At 45.0% G+C, this 20654-nt stretch overlaps 1 protein-coding gene across 1 annotated transcript in view; it reads left to right on the forward strand.

The window, feature by feature from the left end:
* Positions 1 to 20654, forward strand: part of LOC309333067 (guanine nucleotide-binding protein G(I)/G(S)/G(O) subunit gamma-7) — a 111834-nt gene that overhangs the window by 12100 nt on the left and 79080 nt on the right. The gene's annotated exons all lie outside the window — the stretch shown is intronic.

The following is a 20654-nucleotide window of genomic DNA, read 5'->3' on the forward strand; positions in this document are numbered from 1 at the left end:
CATGTCATTTATTTTTTATTTTCAGGGTGGGCAGGGGGGCGGGGAATGGGCTTGATTTTTTAAAGCTGCATAAAACCATAAGGCACAACAGAACATTTCTGCCAGTGAGGTGAGTACGGAGGAGAGTGAGGAAGGGAGAGGGGTCTGGGGTTGGGTTTGAGAAGGGGCAATGGAGGCGCCAGCCCGGCCTTAAGATGGACTCCCCAAACCTGGTTCTCGCCAGGCGCTTCCTTGCCCGTTCATTTTCTTGCACCTTTTCTCTCCAAGGAGCTTGCAGGGGGTTGGGCTAGATAACCCCTGGGAGTCCCTTCTGACTTGGCAATTCTGCGATTCCAATCCCCGCAGTGACCCTGCAAGGTGGGCTAGGCTAAGAGAAAGCGAGTGTCCCCCAAGGTCACCCAGCAAGCTTCCTGGCCGAGTGAAAGGGATCTGTTTTATTTATTTTCATTTATTCAGTTTATGGACTGCCCTTTATCAAAAGATCCCGGGTCACTCTCCAACATTAAACACACATTGCAGAGCACCAATAATAAAAATGTAATAAAAAGTGCAATAGCAGACAGCATAGTAATCAAATAATCAGGCAATAACAGCCCCATTCCCCAAGCTTTAAAAGGCCATAGATTATTTAATTTGAACCCTAGTCTCTCCCAGGTCCTAGTCTGGTGCTCTAACCATTGCACAATCACTGCTTCTCAGTGTTTTTTTTCTTTTTATCCTCAGCTCCTGTCTTTTTTCTTTCAAATAATATTTATTCAAGTTTTAAAAGGTTACGAAAAGGAACACAGAATACAAAAACAAAACACATCCAAGAAAATAATAATAAAAGAACTAAAAAAAGCAAAAACATCTAAAAAGAAAAAAATACAATCAAAAAACGACAAAAGAACAAATTAAACCTTAATATAACTCCCTTTCTTAACTTATCTCCTTGACCTCCTCACACCTCCCCTCTTTGTATTCTAATTCAAATAGATATTTCAGCAAATCCTTCATCTTTATTTTTATCTTTATAACTTGTCTTAATATACTGTAATTTTCCATTCTCTCATTCGCCTATTAGCCATCCACTTTTACTTTATTTAATCTTATTTCTCCTTAAAACTTACATATCTGAAATTATTCTCTTAAGACATTTCCCCTAGGGTCACAAAGATTCCATTCCACGATTTTCCCATCTCTCATTAAAAGAAAATATTTTTTTTAATATCACAATATATACACTTTAAATTCCCAATTTTTCTTTCACCATCTCCCCTCCCCGGTCTCGGCCCCTGCCAACAGTTCTCCAAAAGCCCATCAACCCGGAGATCTTAAGTCCGAGGCTCTTAACTCTCTTTCATGTCCCCTCTGCCGATCTTTTTGATAGTCTTTGGTGTTAAAGAACAAATCTCGGGGGAGCTCCAACCCAACTGTAGTCAAATTCCTTCTTAGTGAGTCTGCCAGACTTCCATAGTTAAAGGTAGGGCCCATAGAATATTCCAAATCTTGTTTCACACTCCTGCCAAATCCAAAGGCCCCAGAGGCTCCAATCTCCACCTGACTCAGATTCAAATCCCAAAAGTTATTCGATCCCCACATAGGGTGATCTCTCCATCTTTCATTTTCCAAACCAAGCCAGGCTTTCATCTCCAAAAACTGGCTTCTCCTAATTGCAGACGTATAAGGCCTGAAGTTGTAATCCACCATTTGCCTCTGTAGGGTTACGACTCCCCCATTCATCACTTTAACAACAGCAACTTTCTCCTTCTCTGGTTCTTCAATTTGTTTAGTTAAAAGAGATTCCTGTGCCAGGTTCTTGTCTACTTCTTTACTGATACGTACTTTTGTTCCCAAAATTTCCCAAAATTGGTAGCCATGACGTTTATCTGTTCTTGCAGCTTTCCCAGCAGATAAAATGTCCTATTCATTTTTTCAGACGCGACTTCCTTCTCATCCGCCATCCTTGAAATGTCCAAGGTCAAAGTTAGTTTCTCAGAGACTTTATCTTTAAAATCAATTTCCCAGTTGCATCCTTGCAACACTATCCCAAAGCTCCCTCTAGAGGGACACAGTTTCCATTTACACTCCTTCTAGCACAGTCCCAAAAGTCCCAAACGTAAAATTGTAGCAGTTGCCTTCCTTCTTTTTAAACACAGAAACACAGAAACTGACAATAGCAACAAAGTCCTTCTTTTGTATCTTGACAGCTAGCTGTCAAATTTATCTCTTCACCCTCCATGGGCTCTCGCAGACCGCTCCTGGGTTTAGGGAATTGGCGCTTCAATTCCCCAATTTTGACCTTCTTCTGCAGGCTTCCCTGCTTCCAAAAAGAGTATTGATAGTAATTTCAATCAGTGGAGTTTTAATCCTTTAGGTAAGACTCTCCACAACCTTAGTTAACAAGTTCTTTGCTTCAGTTTATTTACAGAAAGGGGAGGTGGACTTCCTGTTTAGACCTTCCCCGATCGGTACCAATTTAAAAGTACTTTAAAAGTCCAATTTCCATTCTACTCATGGGTTGTTGTTTGAAATCCAATTGTCCACAAGAAAAAGTCAGTGCTCTCCGGCAACGGCTACGCGGCTTCACTCCGTGAAAAATAGCGGTCGATTCAAAACACCGCGCCGCTCACCCCACGTCACTTCAGAACCCCAAAAAAGGGGTTTCCCTGTGGGTAGGGGGGCGCTCCTGGTGTCAGCCGAATCCCACGTTCCCAGGCTTCCTCTGCCTGGGATTTTTAAAGGGTCTCCGCCTTCGCCGTGGCAGCACGACCCAAATTCCACGGAGCAGGTTCCTCTCAGTCAGAGGAACACCGCCATTGCCGATGGCGCTAACCCGGAAGTCCGTATCTTCAGCTCCTGTCAGTATGGCTGTGTCTCCCCCAGGAGGAGGCGCTATGGGAGAAGTCTGATCTGCAGCTGGGTTATTATTATTATTATTATTAGATGATGATGATGATGATTATCATCATTATTAATAGTATCCCACCTCACCCACCCCAAATTGGGACTCAAGGCGGCTGATGCCAGTTAAAACAGTGCAGATAAAATCCAGAAACACACAAAGTATAACTGATAAGGAGTAATTGAAGCTTTGATGGAATTAGAGCAGCAGGAAAAAAATACAAGCAGTAAAAACTGCACTGGCCCATTTGAAATCTCTTTCCCCAAGGCCTCTAGGAACAAGGATGTCCACAGCTGCAAAGGAGAAGCAAGGAGGGAGCTAGGTTGGTTTCCCTAGGCAGGGAGTTCCAAAGTTGCCTGCAGGGGCAGATTGAGGGGAGTGCGAGTCAACGGCCCTGCATGCAAGGAAAGGCAGGAAGGAGCCAGGTGCTGGTGTCATGCGGGGCGCCCCCCAATCCACTGCTGTTGCTTAGAAGGAGCCACCACCGAGAAAGCCCTGTCCTGTTTCCCCAACAAATGATCCTAGGAGGATGGCAGGAGAGAAGATCTCAAAACCTGGACAGCTTCGTTTGGGGCGAATATGGCCGTCTAGACAGCATGGACCTCTGCTCTGTAGGGCTTTAGAAGGCATAATCAGAGTTGGGCCTGGAAGCTGACCGCTAGTCAGTGGGGCTATTAATAATACTAATTATTACTATTATTACTATTTATTATTTCTTTGCCACCAATCTGACCAGGCTGCCCCTGCCACTGTGGATGACTTACAACAAATTAAAAACATCCAACACAGCAAAACATCCAACATCAGAACATTTTAAACTTCCGAAAGTAAGAGCTATTCAAGAGTGGAACGGTCTCCCTTCCTGGGAGGTTTTTAAGCAGAGGTTGGACGGCCATCAGTCCTGGATGCTTTCGCTCAGATTCCTGCATTGCAGGGGGTGGACTAGATGGTCCTCGGGGTCCCTTCCAACTACAATTCTGTGATTCTATGACCCTTCCTATACAGGCCTGCATTCAGATGTTGTCTAAAAGTCAGGTGGCCGTTGATTTCCTTGACATCTGACGCAAACAAGGGCTCGCCTGCTCTCTCTAACCAGCCCCAGTCAGCAATCTGGCTGCTTAATAATAATTCATTTATTTTCTTTCTTAGATTAATCCCAAATATCTCTGGGCAGTTCATGAGATGAAATTGCGGGCAAAGTCCCTCCTGTACAAAAAAGCTGCTTTAGGTAGCTACAGACAGGCTTTGCATTTTACAGCATTGAGAATTCCTCCGATGGCGCCGCGCTGGCCTTTATTCTAGAGAGCAGGAAATGTCAGGAGTGGTCATTGAAAAGCGACTCTTGCGAGGAAAAGCGATCCTTGGCTTCGGCTCCGATTCAGGGTTCTGCAACTCTGTGCAGACTTTGGAAATGGTTCCCAGGAAATGTGTGGTGGTGTTTTTGTCCCAGAGGCAGTGACGTGCTGTGGGGGGCGAGGGGGCCGTGGCCCCAGGCACGTCAGACTCCCTTGCTGAGGCCGCGGGGCAGCCGGAGCCGGGACTTTTCCTGGCCATACCGGTACTTCCCCAGGACCTCCCTCCTGGCGGGTGTCCTTGGGCAAGGGGTGCAAGGGGCAAGCGGAGCGGAGTTGCCTGCTTGCCTGGCACCTGCTGGTGCCCGCCCATGTGTTGCACATCTGGGGAAGGGTTGCGCTTGGCCCCTCGGCCTGCCCTCTTCCGCCTTCTCCCGGGCCCTCGAAAGAGCGCCAGCTGCTGCTCCCGCCGAGCTGAGGGCCAACGCGGCCCCTGGCAGGCGACCTCCGCCAGGCGCAGGAGCCATAGGGCACAGTGACCCACGTCCACCTGTTGCCTCCTCACGACCCCCACAAGGAGGCCTTGCCCTGGGCGCTGGCAACACATGCTGTGCCGTCAAAGCTACACCCGACTAAGAGAAGCCTGCGAGCGAGATCCTGAAGACGTCTTCCGGAGGGGTCTGGACAGGGATTGGCCCTCAGCAACATCACCTAGCTAAAATGTGCCTGGGGAGGTTTTGTTCCCGAGCCCTTTTCAAAGGCAGCCCCATGTGGAATGCGTTGCGGTAGTCCAGATGGGGTGCAAGGGAGGTGTGGCCATCCCCTCAAGAACCCTCCCCAGTGCAGACCCTGAGGGGAGCCACCCTCACCAACATCTTTTTTATATATAAGTTTTTTATTGGTTTTACATAAAGATTGTACACAACAAACATAAACATTCCAAAAATAAAAAAGCGGTTCTTTCGAACCTTCAGACCTCCTTCCCTCCCTCCGTGGGTTCCATTTCTAAATTTTATTCCTGTATCTTTTACTGTAATCTATCTATTATATAATCAAGGTATCCAAAGTTCATGTTACTCTACAAGCGTCAATGTGTTCCTGCCAATGATTTCAGCTGTTTACAGTGGTCTCTCAAATATGTTAGAAAGTTATTCCAGTCTTTTAAGAATACTTGGTCTTCCTGATTCCTGATCTTTCCCGTCAGTCTTGCCATTTCAGTATGTTCCATCATCTTGGTCTGCCACTCTTCTCTGATCTCCTTCTTTCCATCTCTGGGCTACAGGCATCCTTGCTGCCATCGTTGCATACAGAAACAGTCTTTTGTTTTCTTTTGGTAGTTCTGCACCTATAATACCTAGCAAAAACTCTGGCTTTTTTCAGCTCGTTGTATATCATTTCCCAGAAAGCTTTTACCACCCCACATGACCACCACATATCATAAAAAGTACCCTCGTTCCTTTTACATTTCTAGCACACACTTGAACTGGTTCTATACATTTTCGCAATTTTACTGGTTGTCAGATACCAATGGTACATCATTTTTTTAATTTTTAAATAATTTTTATTAACAGGCCAATCAAATCACATTAATTCCAAATCACATTAATTCCAAATTACACAGCCAAATTTTAAAATTTTTGTTGGGGGTACCCATACTTCGAGCTCCGAAAGGGATCTAAACATCTCTCTTGCTGCTGCTTTAATATACACAGTTCTGTCCAAATAGTATTCACAGTTCTAATCAATCTTCTCTTTGTTGTTTTCCTCATCTTCTTGTTGTTATCATATATTCCTTTCTTTGTGATCTCTGATAGTTTCCACAAGCGGGTTGAAAACAAACGTTGTTATATCCTGTGTGGATTTTACACTCATCCAAGAGCCATATTAAAATAGACAGACATCATTTCAACACCTCCGTACAAAACGTTTCCCACAGTCTGTCCTGGTTTCCACAGGCCTGCCGCTCTCATAAATTTTCTCAGGGGGCTCTGCCAGGCCGATCTCACATTCCAATATAGTAACGGCCATAGTCCTCCTCCCCCTCAGTCCTCCTGCGGGCAGGCCTGCCATAACACTTTCTTTTTATGACTGCGTCACAAAGAACTCCCTTTCCTTTCCCGATGTTTCCACAAGCCATGTCCTTGATTAGTAATCAATTTCCACACAGTTCCCAATCCTCCTGCTTGTGATCAGTAATTGCAACGATTCTTTCTTAGGAGGGAGGGTTATTGGGTACTCACATAAGACAAAAAAAAGAATCATCTTCTTGATTTATTGTTGAATCCAGCCCGTTGCTCCACATCCCAGAGATCCCTTTAATTAGCAGTCTTTACTCCCGATCTTCACTCAAAGTATGCGCATTTTCTTCTTTTCTAATTATATATTTCGAGCTTCTGCAGCCAGTGCGCGATCAGAGACAGCGTCCGGGAGAGCCAGACACCACACAAGGGCTTTGTGCCTAGTGCCCTCACCCCCTTCTTTCGAATTCGGGGGTGATTTATGGCCACAGCAGGCAAGGCAGTGTTCCCCATTCCCTTGGGGCAACAAGGGAGGCTGCATACTCCCATATCAGCCTCTTAATTACCTTGTGTGAGCTGGAGAGATGGTATTGTCAGCCATCTTCCAATGCGCCCCTAGCAGCCCCCCCTTTTTTATTTATACAAAATCTCAGCCTTTAAAAAAATACATAGTTTAGTTTGTTACTTACAAATCATATCCAACTAATTAATAAAGACAATACCAATCACAAGCTGACATACAAAAATGTACAATAAAACTGAGGTATCACAACTATATACTGATAAAATTGGATATAGATTTATATGACACTCTACATAATATGAAAGCTGATCCTGACAATGCTTTTTTTCATATCATTTTAAAAGTCATTCTTTAGTAATAAGGAATCCCAAGTGTATCCAATACCATCTGAATTGCTTGCAGAGGATCAACAATCTCTTTTATATTTCCTTAAAATCCATTCTGGTCTCTGCCTTGAAACTATTGTTGTCCTTAGAGGAGTTGCTGGGACAGAGAAATGCCCATTTTTGTATGCGGCCAACTTCTGTTTGGCAAGCATTCTTCGTGCATCCATTTGATGTTTCCGTGCTGGGAGTTTAAACAGGCTCTGAAGGCGAGTACCTACTCGTGAGCTGCCTTGGATCTCAGAAGCTCTTCTTGAGTCCTTTGAAAGAAGAGCAAGCAGGCAGGACGTCTTGGTAAAAATGCTTCCACCTTTCTCTGAAACTTTGTCACCAGCTCTCTCTCTGTACATCTGAAGTAGGTTCAGTAAAGTATCAACACAATTCTCCACTGTGTAAACGGCTTCAGTTGTCTTTTCATACTTTGACAAATTAAACAGAACCTAGACAGAACAACGGATGACATCCATGCTAGGGACACTGCGATTACAACTCTGTATCAAAGTAAAAATAGTGGATACCGCTTCATTCTGGACCATACTTTTATAGCAAACTTGTGACAGTCGGGTAACAACCTCCAAGTCTTTTAAAGCTGCCAGAATGTAAGAAAAGTGTTTATATTTGAGAAGCCGATCAATGGCAAGTGCTGTCCTGTACATCATTTTCATGTAATTTTCTTTCAACGAGCAGCAGGCTGTAAACTTCAGATCCTCGGCACTTCCGGGTTGGCGCCTCCAGGCAATGGCAGAGTTCCTCCGATCGGGAGGAATTTGCTCCGTGGAAATCAGGGTCTGACCGCCACGGCGAAGGCGGAGACCCACTGAAATCACAGGCGGGAGAAGCTTGTGAACCTGGGATTCGGCTGGCACCTTTTGCGCCTCCCCTACTCGCGGGGAAACCCTGATTTGGGGATCTGGAGTGAAGTGGGGTGAGCGGCGCGGTGCTTCGAATTGACTGCTTCTTTCACAGAGTGAAGCCGCATCGCTGTTGCCGGAGAGCGCTGACTTTTTCCTGTGGACAATTTGACTTTAAACAACTACCCGTGAGTAGAACGGAAAATTGGATCTTTAAATTCATTAATTTGGCATTGAAACGGGAAGGTTTTAAACAGGAAGTCCGCCTTCCTCTTTTGTAAATAGATTGAAGCAAAGACGTTGCAAGTTAAAGCCTTGGAAAGTCTTTTGTAAAGGATTAAATCTCCATCGGTTAAAACTATTAAACCCCCCTTGGAAGCAGGAGAAGAAGGGGGAAATTTTGGACCTAGCGAGCCTGCAGGAGAGAGTGAAAAATTAAATTACCACTGCTCTGAACCTGGAAAAGGGCTGCCAGCAGAATTGACATTTTGGGAGAGTTCATTGACTGTGAACAGAAAGCATCTTGACAGATGGCTAAATAAGAGAAATATATTGTTTCCATTGTCCTCTTCTGCGTTTAAAAAGGAGGAAAAGTAACTGAAAATTGAAACTAACTTTATAGTTTAAATTGTGCTTGAAAGGGTTGATACAAGTGGAGACTGTTTCCCTCTAGAGGGAGCTTTTGAAACTGTTACAAGAGTGGAGCTGGGGTTTTTTCCAGCTGCAAGATAAGAGTTGTGAGAATCAGAGATTGACCTTGGATTTTAAGAATGTTGACAGAAGGAGCCTTAGTGACTGTTTTATGTAAGATAAGCTATTCGTTGGAACAGCTTCACAAGAAGACGGATGTTATGAATACCAAACTTGAGAACTTGGAACAAAAAGTGATAAATTTGGGACAAAAAGTGACCATCAATACAGAAATTGTTCAGGATTTGACACAGGAACCTACTTTGACAGGACAAACTGGGGAGAAGACGAAGGAGAAAGTTGTTGTTGTTGAACCTAAAGTAATACAAGTGGAAGCCCCAGCCTTACAGAGGCAAATCGAGGACTATAAGTGGAGGCCTTTTATGAATGAATATAGAAAAAGTTAGAATATGAAGATTGGAGCCCTGCTTGGACTGGAGAAGGAAGGTTGGATAGACTCTTTCATGCAGGGATTTACTGACCTTTGGGTCCTGAATCTGGGTCAGGAGGTGATTGGAGTTGTGGGGGCCTTTGGATCTGGAGGAGTCTTGAAACATGATTTGAGATATTGTATGGACCTTGGTTCTAGCTGTGGAGAGTTGGCTGGCCTGTCGAGAGGGAATGGGGGCATGGCTGGGTCGCCTCCCCCCCCCCCCGAGACTTGCTCTTCAGCATCTTCAGCATCAAAGAATATGAAGAAGAATTACAGAAGGGACTTGGAAAAGATTTAAGAGCCTCGGACAGAAGATCTCCAGGTTGATGAACTATATGGAATGGACGGAAATGACTGGCAGAATCCGAGACCAGGGAGAAGAGATGGTGGTAGCAGATTGGGAATTTAAATTTTGTATATAGAAATATTGTAAAATTAATGAGTGTTTGAAAATTGTTGGAATGAAACTTTATGGCTTTAGCAGAAATGTTATAAGGAGTTAAGTATAAATAAGTACTTTAGTATTAATGGAAAATAAGGTTAAAAAATATGTTAAGATATTCAGAATGATGAAAATAGAGAAAGATGGAAAGGAATTGCTGAAACAAGTAACAGAAGTGGAATACAAAAAGGGAGGTGAGAGGAGGTCGATGAAATAAGGGAATGAAAGATAGAGTAATGAAATGGCATGCTATATGTTTTTAAACTGTTGTTGTTTTGTTTTGTTCAGTTTAGTGTTAAGGTTGTGTTTTGTATTGTTTATTGTATTGGGTTTTTTTCTTTTTTCTTGTCTGCTCTACTTTGTCTTTTTCTCCTGCTTTTTCTTTTCATTTTTCTTTTCTTGTAAGTTTGAAAAGTAATAAAGATTATTTTTTTAAAAAACCCTTCAGATCCTCCTTCCATAACTTTTCCCATGATAAAAACTGTATATTATAACCAAAATCTCTTGCCCAGTGTATCATTATTGATTTAACTTCATCTTTAGTGAGCCTTTCTAAAAGTAATTTATTCATTTTTGAAAGTAATTTCACATTATTTTCCAACAGATCTTTTTCAAACCTTGACATCTCTACCAAAACTTTTTTTTATCCAGTTTGAAGGCATCATTTAATTGATGGTACTGTAACCAATCTGTTAGTATCTCTCCAATGTCTTCAAACTTTTTCCTTTTTTTAAAAAAATTAATATTTATTACTTTTAAACATTACAAAAAAGAAAAAAGGAAAGAAAAGAGAAGAGAAAAAAAAGAAAAAACAATACAATACAATGTATAAACAATACACAACACAACCTTAACACAATATACTAAACAAAACAAAGCAAAAACAATTTAAAACACACATTATACCATTTCAATACCATATCTTACATTCACTTGTTTCAACGACCTCCTCCCTTTTTGCATTCCACTTCTATTAATTGTTTCAGCAATTCCTTTCCATCTTCCTCTATTTTCTGTCATATAGTTGTCTTAACATATTTTAACCTTATTTTCCCTTTAATACTCCAATAATCCATTTGTACTTAATTCCTTCTAATATTTCTACTAAAGCCGTATAACTTCATTCCAACATTTTTCTAACACTCATTAATTTTACAATATTTCTATAAATAGTCTTTAAGCTTTTTCCAATCTTCTTCCACCGTCTCTTCTCCCTGGTCTCAGATTCTGCCAGTCGTTTCCGCCCATTCCATATAGTCCATCAACCTGGTAATCTTCTGTCCGAGGCTCTTAACTCTTTTCCAAGTCCCTTCTGCAAGTCTTCTTCGTATTTATACATGCACTTTACTTTGTCTTCTACCGATCTTATTTTTATTTTCCTTCCTTTGAGACTGAAGAGTAGATCTCGGGGAAACTCCCACCTAGAGATGATTTTATTCCTTCTCGACAGGGCAACCAAATCTCCATAGTTAAAACTAAGATCCAAAAGATATTTCAGGACGTCTTTCAAGATTTCTCCAAGTCTGAAGGCCCTCACAATTTTAATCTTTTCTTGACCCAAGTCCAGGTCCCAAAAAGCAGCAAATTCCTGTGTGAGGGGATCTATCAAACTTTCCTTCTCCAGTTCAGGTAGGGCAAAATCTGACTTTCTTTAAATTCAATCATAGAAGGCATCAACTTATGATCATCAAATTGCATGTATGAGGCTGGGACTCTTTCTCTCTCCAATTGTGTTACTTTAGGTTCAACGGCAACAACTTTCTCCCTAGCCTTCTCCGCAGTTTGCCATGTCAAAGTAGATTCCTGTATCAATTTCTGAATAGTTTCTGTATTGATGTTCACTTTTTGTCCCAAATTATCGATTTTGGTAGTTACCACATCCACCTTCTTGTTGAGCTGTTCCAGTGAGTCATTTATCTTACTTAATGCAACCACTAAGGCCTCTTCTGTTGACATTCTTAACCAATTCAAGGTCAGTCCCAGAATCTCACAGCTTTTTATCTTGCAGCTGGAAATTCCCCCAGCTCAGCTCTTGTAACAGTTTCAAAGGCTTCCTCTAGAGGGAAACAGTTTCTATTTGTATTGGTCCTTTTAAACACAGTTCAAACAATAAAGTTAGTTTCAATTTTCAGTTACTTTTACTCCTTTTTAAACGCAGACGGAGACAATGGAAACAATATATTTCTCTTATTTAACTAGCTGTCAGTGAACATTCTAATCACGGTCAATGAGCATTCTAAAGCATGGCAGCCCGTTTCCAGGATTGGAGCGGTGGTATTTTAATTCTGTTCGCTCTCTCCTGCAGGTATATTCAGTCCAAAACTTTCCCCCCTCTTCTCCTGCCACCAAGGGGGGTTTAGTATTTTTTACCAATGGAAATTTAGTCCTTTACAATGGGCTTTCCGCGACTTCAGCTTGCATCCTCATTGCTTCAGTCTATTTACAGAAGGGGAAGGTGGACTTCCTGTTTTGGACCTCCTCGTTTCGACACCAAATTAAGATGTTTAAAAATCCAATTCTCCGCTCAACTCACGAGTAGTTGCTTTATGATCAAATTGTCCACAGGAAAAAGTCAGCGCTCTCCGGCAACAGCTATGCGGCTTTGCTCTGTGGAAGAAGCAGTCAATTCGAAGCACTGCGCCACTCACCCCACATCGCTCCGGATCCCCGAAACCGGGTTTCCCTGCGAGTGGGGGAGGCGCAAAAGGTGCCAGCCGAATCCCACGTTCACAGGCTTCACTCACCTGTGATTTTTAGTGGGTCTCCGCCTTCGCCGTGGCGGCCAGACCCGAATTCCACGAGGCAAATTCCTCCCGATCAGAGGAATTCCGCCATTACCGGAGGCACCAACCCGGAAGTCCCAAACTTTTTCCATTTTAATTGATCTTCCACTTCTGCTAACAGCTCTATTTAGATTGCCCAGTCACCTCTCATGTTTAATTTTTTAACAGATATTGCTTCTAACAGAGAGAGCCACCAGGGTGTCTTCCGCTCTAATAGATTTTTATACTTCTCCCATACCTCATAAATTGATTTTCTTACCAGGTGGTTCAGGAATCGCTTATGTCCTTTCGTTGTTTTCATACCATAGCTATGCCTGCCCCCCATACCTGCTATCATGACCTTCTGGGGTGCCCTGGAGTGGGGTGGGGGCAGGACGAGCTCAAGGAATGGCGTTGGTGAGGTGCAGCGCCAGGGCTGTGGGTGAAGGGGGGCTCCTGGGCCTGGGCGGGCTCCTGCCCTGCCTAGGGAACAGCACCCGTTTGCCCCTCTCCCGCCTCTTTTCAGTGGCCCTTCTGTCCCTTTTTTTTGAAAGTGCATTTTGAAATATACACATTCCTAGATCTATAACTATATAAATAATTGCAGTAAGAAACGGATGTTTTCAAAAGGGGTTTGTTGTTGTGGTGTCCAGGGGGATCTATAAATTATTTTTCTGTTTCGTTTTTTAATCATTTACTTGTTTCTGTCCTGCATTTTGTTCTGTGAACCCCCTTGAGATAAGGGCGGTATAGAAATCTTAATAATAATAATAATAATAGGTCTAAGATATCTGTATTTTTAAACAATATCCTCACCAAAATCTTAGTCCTGTGAATTTTAATTGATTGTAGAATTGTAGAGCTGACGGGGACCCCGAGGGTCATCTAGTCCAAGGCAGGAATCTCTTGCCCAACATGGGCTCAAACCCATGGCCCTGAGATTGAGAGTCTCATGCTCTTATCCACTGAGCTCACTAACCTCTCTCTCTCTGTCTCACTCACACACCCAGCAGGAGGACACCTCTGAATCCCAGTTGATGGAAACTGCAGGGGGGAGAGCTGCTCTTGTGCTCAGCTCCTGTTTGGAGGTTTCTCCAAAGTGACCATTGTGGCCACAGGCGACTGCCAGGTTGACCTGGCCTGATCCCGCAGGGCTTACGCTCTCCCAGTGCCATCAACGTCGGTTTCCATTCTTTTAAACAACCACCACCAAGTCTCTAGTCCCTATTGATTTTGGAAATGTAAAGGGAGGATTCTGCACAAGGAGAAGCTGCGCAGTCTGTCAGGTCCTGCTTGGGGGCATCTGCTTGGCCCCTGTGAGGCCAGGGGCCCCCTTTGGCCTGATTCGGCAGCCAGGCTCTTCTGCTATCCTCGTAGACAGAGGCAGTCTATCTGGATCCCCAGGTTCGGAGGAGCATTTGGCCAGTGTGAGAAGAGGAAACTAGGCTAGTCAGACCTCCTCTTTCAGTGCTCTTATGTTCTCACCCCCAATGGCCCTGGGTCAAAGCCTGCAGTCTTTGCTGCTGCCCAGAGATGCTGGCTTTTCCGGGGTGGGCCTGGGGAAAAAATTCTGGTGTTTCTGCATTTGCCAAGGGTTCCTGTAACCAGGCAGCTCCTTCTCTCCTCACTGGCAGAAACAGAAGCAGTGGAGCGACTTTCTCTGCTGCGTTGGCACAATTTATATTGGTTATTTGAAAAGCACCAGGGGTCGGACTCAGCAGCACAATTCCGCGATCCCGGCACAGGGTGTGCAGTGCCCGGTCCCTGCGCTGTTCGTGTGCCTGTTTGCCCCTGTGCCACTGCCAGCCATAGACCTGCACAAGGCCGCCTTCAGAGGCTCCTTCGGGCAGCGGCAGAGCGCTCAGGACCAGCACAAGCCTTGGGGGTCTGGGGAGCTGCTCTGCTTTCTCCCTGGTTGTGGGTCGCTCAGATCCGTCATCAAGGGGGTGAATTTTAATTTGAGTTGGATGTGTTCGTTGCTTGGAAGCTGGTGCTCCTCTGGCTTCCTTTGGTCTCCCCACCCCGTGTGTGTGTGTGTGTGTGTGTGTGTGTGTGTGTGAATCTGCCCCATCTTCTTTGCTGGCCCAGGAATTGCACAATCCGCTCTCTTGTCTGCTGGTCCCAGGACAGCGAAGGGGGTCTCTTCTCCCTCACCCACTGCCTCCTCTCCATCTTTCCTGGCTGGGATGTCTTGTCTTGGATCATGAATGGTGCTTCTTTAAAATTTCGAACGGAGGCAGTCCTTCGCATTGTAAATAAATTGAAAAACAATCCCTCTTACCCCACGTTCCCTCTTGACGATGGCAGCATGACAACATCAGCTACTGTGCATAACTGGCTTTTTCCAGAGAAAAAAGATAGCAAAAAGGGAAAATAAAAGACGACCATATTATAATAATGTAATCCAACAAAACCGATGGTACAATATGTAGCTTTTATCCTAGAAATAGTCTTCCTTGAATGAACGAATAAAAATGGATTTATTGTATCCCATTCCTTCCCCGCTCCCCTCGCCTGGTGTTGTTCTTTTGTCAAGTCGGGACCCTGCAGGGAGGTGAGGGGATCCGATCCTATCCAGGGGTGACGGGGGGGGGGGGTGAACTTGCCTGCCCTCCACCCAGCGGCAGCTCCCATTGCCACCATCCCTGGCCATACTGGGAGCAATGGGCAGGCTTTGGATCATCAGAGAAGGAAATGGAAGCAAAACTGCCAGGATTATAAATGCCATTCTACAAATCTATGGGGCAACTGTATTTGCAGTCCTGTGTCACCTCGCCTCAAAAAGGATATGTGTAACTCACAACTTATGCAAATTTAAGATTTACGCACTCGGAGAACTAAAAAAACAAATGAGTAGTGTTAGAAAAGTTGTGTGCTACGCTACTCTCTGCAAGATCCCAGGGGGTTCCAGGTGCTCACCCAGGGTCTGTGGTCCTTTGGAGAATTGAGACACGCCAGAGACAGTTGCAGCTTTAAGAAATACGGTTTATTTCCCTATTTACACCTTCTGTCTGCATAGAGAGAGTCCAGATCTTACAGCGTGGTCATTTCAAGAGGGGCTGCCCAAGGTGGATCCCAGTCTTTCTTCCTCCTCCTCCTTCCCAGAACACCTTGCCAAAAAGCTCTCTTACCCTGGCAAACCCCCAGTCTCTGTTCACACCTCAGGGCAAGGGGGGAGGACAGTTTTCTGGACTTGCCAATGGCCTTTAATTGCCCTCTGTTGTTTCTTAATGGCCCCAACTTGGCCACCTCTATTTGCAGAGACTCCCTCAGCAGCTTCTCTTCTCCCTTCATCCCCCAAGTAATCAAAATCCTTGCATTTGTTAATTTCTAGGGTTGAGGGTCATGCCACCCCTTAAGCCAGGAAAAGGCCACCCTGGAGGGCATAGGGGTGGGGGCCATCTGTGGGAGCAGAACTGGGCACCTCCGTCTCCCTTCTCACTGCAGCAGCCCGGAGTGATGCTTGGTGTGGGGCAATGTGGGGGCCTAAAAGGGGGGGGGGGTTGAGCTGCCTGCTTGACACAGACACAGAAGATGAAGGTGGGGGAAATAAAGTTGGTGGAACAGGGCACTTGGAGGCAATGGAAGACCTACATAATGAGAAGTTTTTAATGTTTGACATTTCATTATGTTTTTTGTGTGCTGGATGCCACCCAGAAACGTAGCCCGATGGGTTGTTGTTGTTGTTGTTAGCCCTGAAGCTTGGTCATGGGGCCCCCTTCGCAACCAGCAGCCAGGCCTCTTCTTCAATGGGGCTGTCCTACAACAGATCACTCTGCCCTGGCAACCTTTGTGTAATGGACTCTCATACTTTGGGGTTGTTGAAATACATACAACAAAAAATTAATGCATTTGAGTTGGGCAACTCAGTTGGCGTCTACAAGAACCCAGATTTTTAAGCAATGTGGACTGAAGTTGCTTCTGGGGCCCTGAAACATCCCCTTCATTTGTTTCATGGGAGATCTGCCCCGGTGGGGGGCGACACCAGCGATGCATCCGTCTCTTTTTCCCAAAGGGGGATTCAATGCTCCTTGAGATTCTGCCTGAGCCACGGGCACTGCGCTGCGAGCCATGCCCATGCCGATGATTCCAGATGGAGAGGGAGGGACATGGCAAGCATCTCCTGCACCAAACAGGCTGCATCGCTCGGGACTCTGAGGGGTGTTTGCAGAGGGTGGGTGCGTGTGCAAATGCGTGAAAGGCTGCGTCATCTGTGTGTCTTTGTCTCTTGAAAAAGCAAAAGTGCCATGCCTCTCCCTTCCCTCGCTTGCTGTGCTGGAGGGTCCTGCATTTGAGGCCTGCGTTTGCACAAAGGTGCGTTCTGTGCATGAAGGTCACCAGAAGAGCCGGGCTGCCTGTCCTCAACTAATCAGGATAGACTGCTTCTGGGCCTGGAGGTTGCATAGGGACACAAGAAGAGCCTGGCTGCTGGGTCAGGCCCCAAGGGGGTCCAGCATCCTGTCCTCACAGGGGCCAGCCAGACCCCCGTTATGGGACACCTGCCAGCCTTGCTCCCTGGGTGTGTGGCGCTTCTGTGGTGCATCTATGTGTGGATCTCACAGTGTCTCTGCCCCCCTCACAATCAGAAATGGCAAGTCCCCCTTAGGCCCTGCATGGCAAATCCCGAAATGCGTCATTCACAGGGTTGCTGTGGAAACCGTTGGCTCTCTGCTGGCATTTGGGAGCGGAGGAGACGGGGAAAGGGAGGGGAGAGCTGCAGCCCCTTTGGAAAAGGGGGGCACCCCCATGCCTCTCCCTGAGCCCCCTTTCTCCGATGGAAATAGGGACGTCCTCTTCTCCACCAGGAAGCTTCTCCCACATTTGAGCTCACTGCACACAGAGATGCCTTATGCGCTGCAACCTCAGACACCTTGAGCCAAGGGCAGCCTCTGCTGAACTGACCTCACAGGGTTGTTGTAAAGGAAAAAGGTGCAAGGGAAGGAATCATGTGCAACATCTTCTACAGATAAATGGAATGAAACAATATTTCAGCTGTAAGCAGCCCTGAGTCCCTGGGGCGGGGGAGGCAGGAAATGATAATAATAATAATACTGGAAACAGAATTATTCCAGAGAGTAAATGCTATTGCTATTCAACTCAGTGGGACTTAGTTCCAAGTAAAAATGCTTCAGGTTGCAGTGTAAAGCTGCACAATCTTTATACCCAATTACTTGGTGATAAGCTCCATTGACTACAGTGGGACTTACTTCTGAGTAGGCAGAGTGTGGCTCCATTTACAATAAAGGAATAAACCTTCTCTGTGCTTCCTAAGAAATGGCAGGCTACAGAATGACTTGCAATGAAAGACTTTGAAGTGGATGGGTGACCTTTTCCTTCAAAATTATAGGAAACTTCACCATTTCCTTCATTTGGTGCAGGAATTTTATTTTCCATATAATCAGGACTCTGTTTTAGTCCCTGCACACACCACTTTTAATTATTCTCCAAGATGGGGAGGGAAAAAGGAAAGCGGGACATTCCAGGATCAAATCAGGAACCGGGACAACTTCTGTAATTCTGGGACTGTCCCTGGAAAAGCAGGGCCCTCGGAGGGCCTGGCAGGCGTTTGCTTTCTCCTCCTGCCATGGGCTTTGAATTCACACCAGCCTTCAGGAAAGCTCTGTGTTAGCTCTGTTTCTAATGTGTCACGAGATTATAAACTATGTCTCATGCAAGAAAAGATCTTATTTTGAGTTTATTGGACTCCATCACACGATGGCATAAACATCCGTTGATGACAACCTGCTGTTGGAGATGCAAAAAGGAAAACGCTTCTTTTAAACTTATGTTTTTTACAGTGTCCATTGGCGAATTTGTGTGTGTGTGTGTGCGTGTGGAAATTAGGATGTATAAATGCTGTTGTGGGGAAAGAGCTAAAAATTTCAGAAGATATCATTCATATACCTAACCTATGGGGCTTGACAGATGGTCAGCAAAATAGAGTCTCTGGGCCCACACATCTGCAAAAAGATTTATATTTATACATTGGAAGGGCAAAAATATGTCCCCCTTCGATCGATGGATAGAGGACATGACAATTATTGCAACTAATGAATGGACAAAGATTACGCACAATCAAATTTAATGATATTTGGAATGTATTTGTCAAAACCACAGTTAATCAAGTATTTGAGGGAAACAATGAGTTTATTCATCTACATAGATACTATATAGTTATATTTTATGGTTCTTTTGTTATTTAAAATGCTTTAAAAAAATTTTTATGTATTCTCTTCCTTTTTTCTATTTCTCCCTTCTTATTTATTTTAATTTACTGTAATAATCTCAATAAATTTATAAGCAAACATTTAAAAAGGAGAGGCCAGTGTTGACTTGGAAGCTTGCAAGGTTGCTGCACCCGCAAGGTCTGGAATGGCACCCATTTCGTGCCCTGTTTTGGGTGACACAGGCTCCCCATCGATGGGTGCCCCTCCACCAATGCACCACCTGCCCTTGGCCACCAGGGGGCACCCCGCACCCAAAAGATAAACTGGCTTTGCTCCTTTGCCTGGAAGAATTGGGAGTTGGGGGCTGAGGGTGACTTGCCCAGGGGGTGCTCTGGGGTGGGGGGCCTAACGGACCAGGGTGCTCCCCCCCGATCAGCGCCTGGATCAGGCCCAGGTGGGCAGGCCTAGTCTGGCCTCCTGCGTCCGACAGTGAGCAGCCCATCCCTACCCAAAGGCAGCCTTTGTGGCAGCTGCTCTCTCTCCCCCCCAGCCTTCCTCGCAGGGCTGGCTGTCCCTGTTGAGGCTTCATCTCTTTGGCATGAGCTGCCTCTGCCCAAAATTAAGAGATAAACGTTGCTTTCTCTCCAATAAGAAGCAACTGGTTCCCTCGCTGAGCTGAGTGTACACTTTCATAGAACTGTAGAGTTGGAAGGGACCCCCAGCGGTCATCCAGCCCAACCCACTGCAATGCAGGAATCTCAGCCAAAGCTTCCCTGGCAGATGGACATGCTTAAAAACCTCCAAGGAACTAACTTGCTCCAGCCACAGCCAGAGTCCAGCTTCGTTCCACTTTAAAATGGTTCTGATAATGGATCATTCAATTTCTCCTGATGCATTCTCTCCCTGCAAAGCATGTTTCTGCCTTAATATCTCCGTGCAGTTCCCTTTGGCAGGAAGACTTGTGCCCACAGCCCTGCAAAGGGAGCCTGTCTTCCATTTCCCTTCGTTTTCCCATGGACAAATCAAATATCCCTAAAGCCTTTTGCATTCAGCTGCAGCAATTTTGTTCTGCACCCAGCTGGTAGAAATCACCATTTCCTTTTATTCTGCCCCTCTCTCTGCATGCACATGGGCACAAAAGTGTGTCTCCACAGCAAAATGTTACGGCACGTTCCTGGCATGGACATGTTTCTGCAGCAGGGGGCTGAGGAGGTTGGAAAAATTATAGTTTTTGTGGTCCAGGATACCAGGCCACTCGCCGATAAGACAGGAAAAGCGAAGACGGGATGGGAGTTCCTCATCTCTTGCGGGAGTCTTTCTCCATGTGCAAAATGTGTTCATTTAAATTTTCTTTTTGGACATCTAAAAGTGCAGCCAGTCAAGGGGCAAATCTGGGAGTGGGCACTGAGCTGAATCTTTGATTTGAGCTGCAAAGAAGTCCAACTTGAGCAAACTCATTTATTGCAATAAGTTTATTTTCTAATTTATTGCCATCTAAGACAGGGGGCAGCAACCTTTTTCAGCCGTGGGCTGGTCCACCGTCCCTCAGACCACGTGGGGGCCCGGACTATATTTTGAAAAATGGTACGAACGAATTCCTATGCCCCACAAATAACCCAGAGATGCATTTCAAATAAAAGGACACTTTCTACTCATGTAAAAACATGCTGATTCCCGGACTGTCTGTGGGCCGGATTGAGAAGGCAATTGGGCCGGATCTGGCCCCTGGGCCTTAGGTTGCCTACCCTGATCTAAGAGATCTCGTTGGGGGATTGGAGATTGAGAGATTTCTCCAGGGCTGCAGGCTTTGAGGGATCCACAAAATGGCCGCAAACGGCTCTATCCTCCCTTCCTCTTTTACCTGAAGTTTAAGGGCATTTTTTTAATCTGAAGGTATTTAATGTTCGGCATTTATTTTGTTTTCATATGTGCTAGAAGCCACCCAGAGTGTTCTGAATCTCATTTTAAAGAACCACCTTGCATTTGGCAAGACAGATGGGAGGTGTACAAACAATAAAATTACTATTATTATTATTATTATTATTATTATTATTATTATTATTTTATTGCTTTGTGGAAGGGCTTTTCTTAAAAAATGAAAAGAACCTTTTATGTATTAAATTTATGCACCACGGAAGCTGATTGTCTGCTTTGTTTGCCTAATGAATCTCAGGAGGTTTTTCTTCCTGTTGGGGTTCAATATCCTCCC

Source organism: Podarcis erhardii (assembly GCF_964252035.2).
Source record: "Podarcis erhardii genome assembly, chromosome: 18".
NCBI lineage: Eukaryota > Metazoa > Chordata > Lepidosauria > Squamata > Lacertidae > Podarcis > Podarcis erhardii.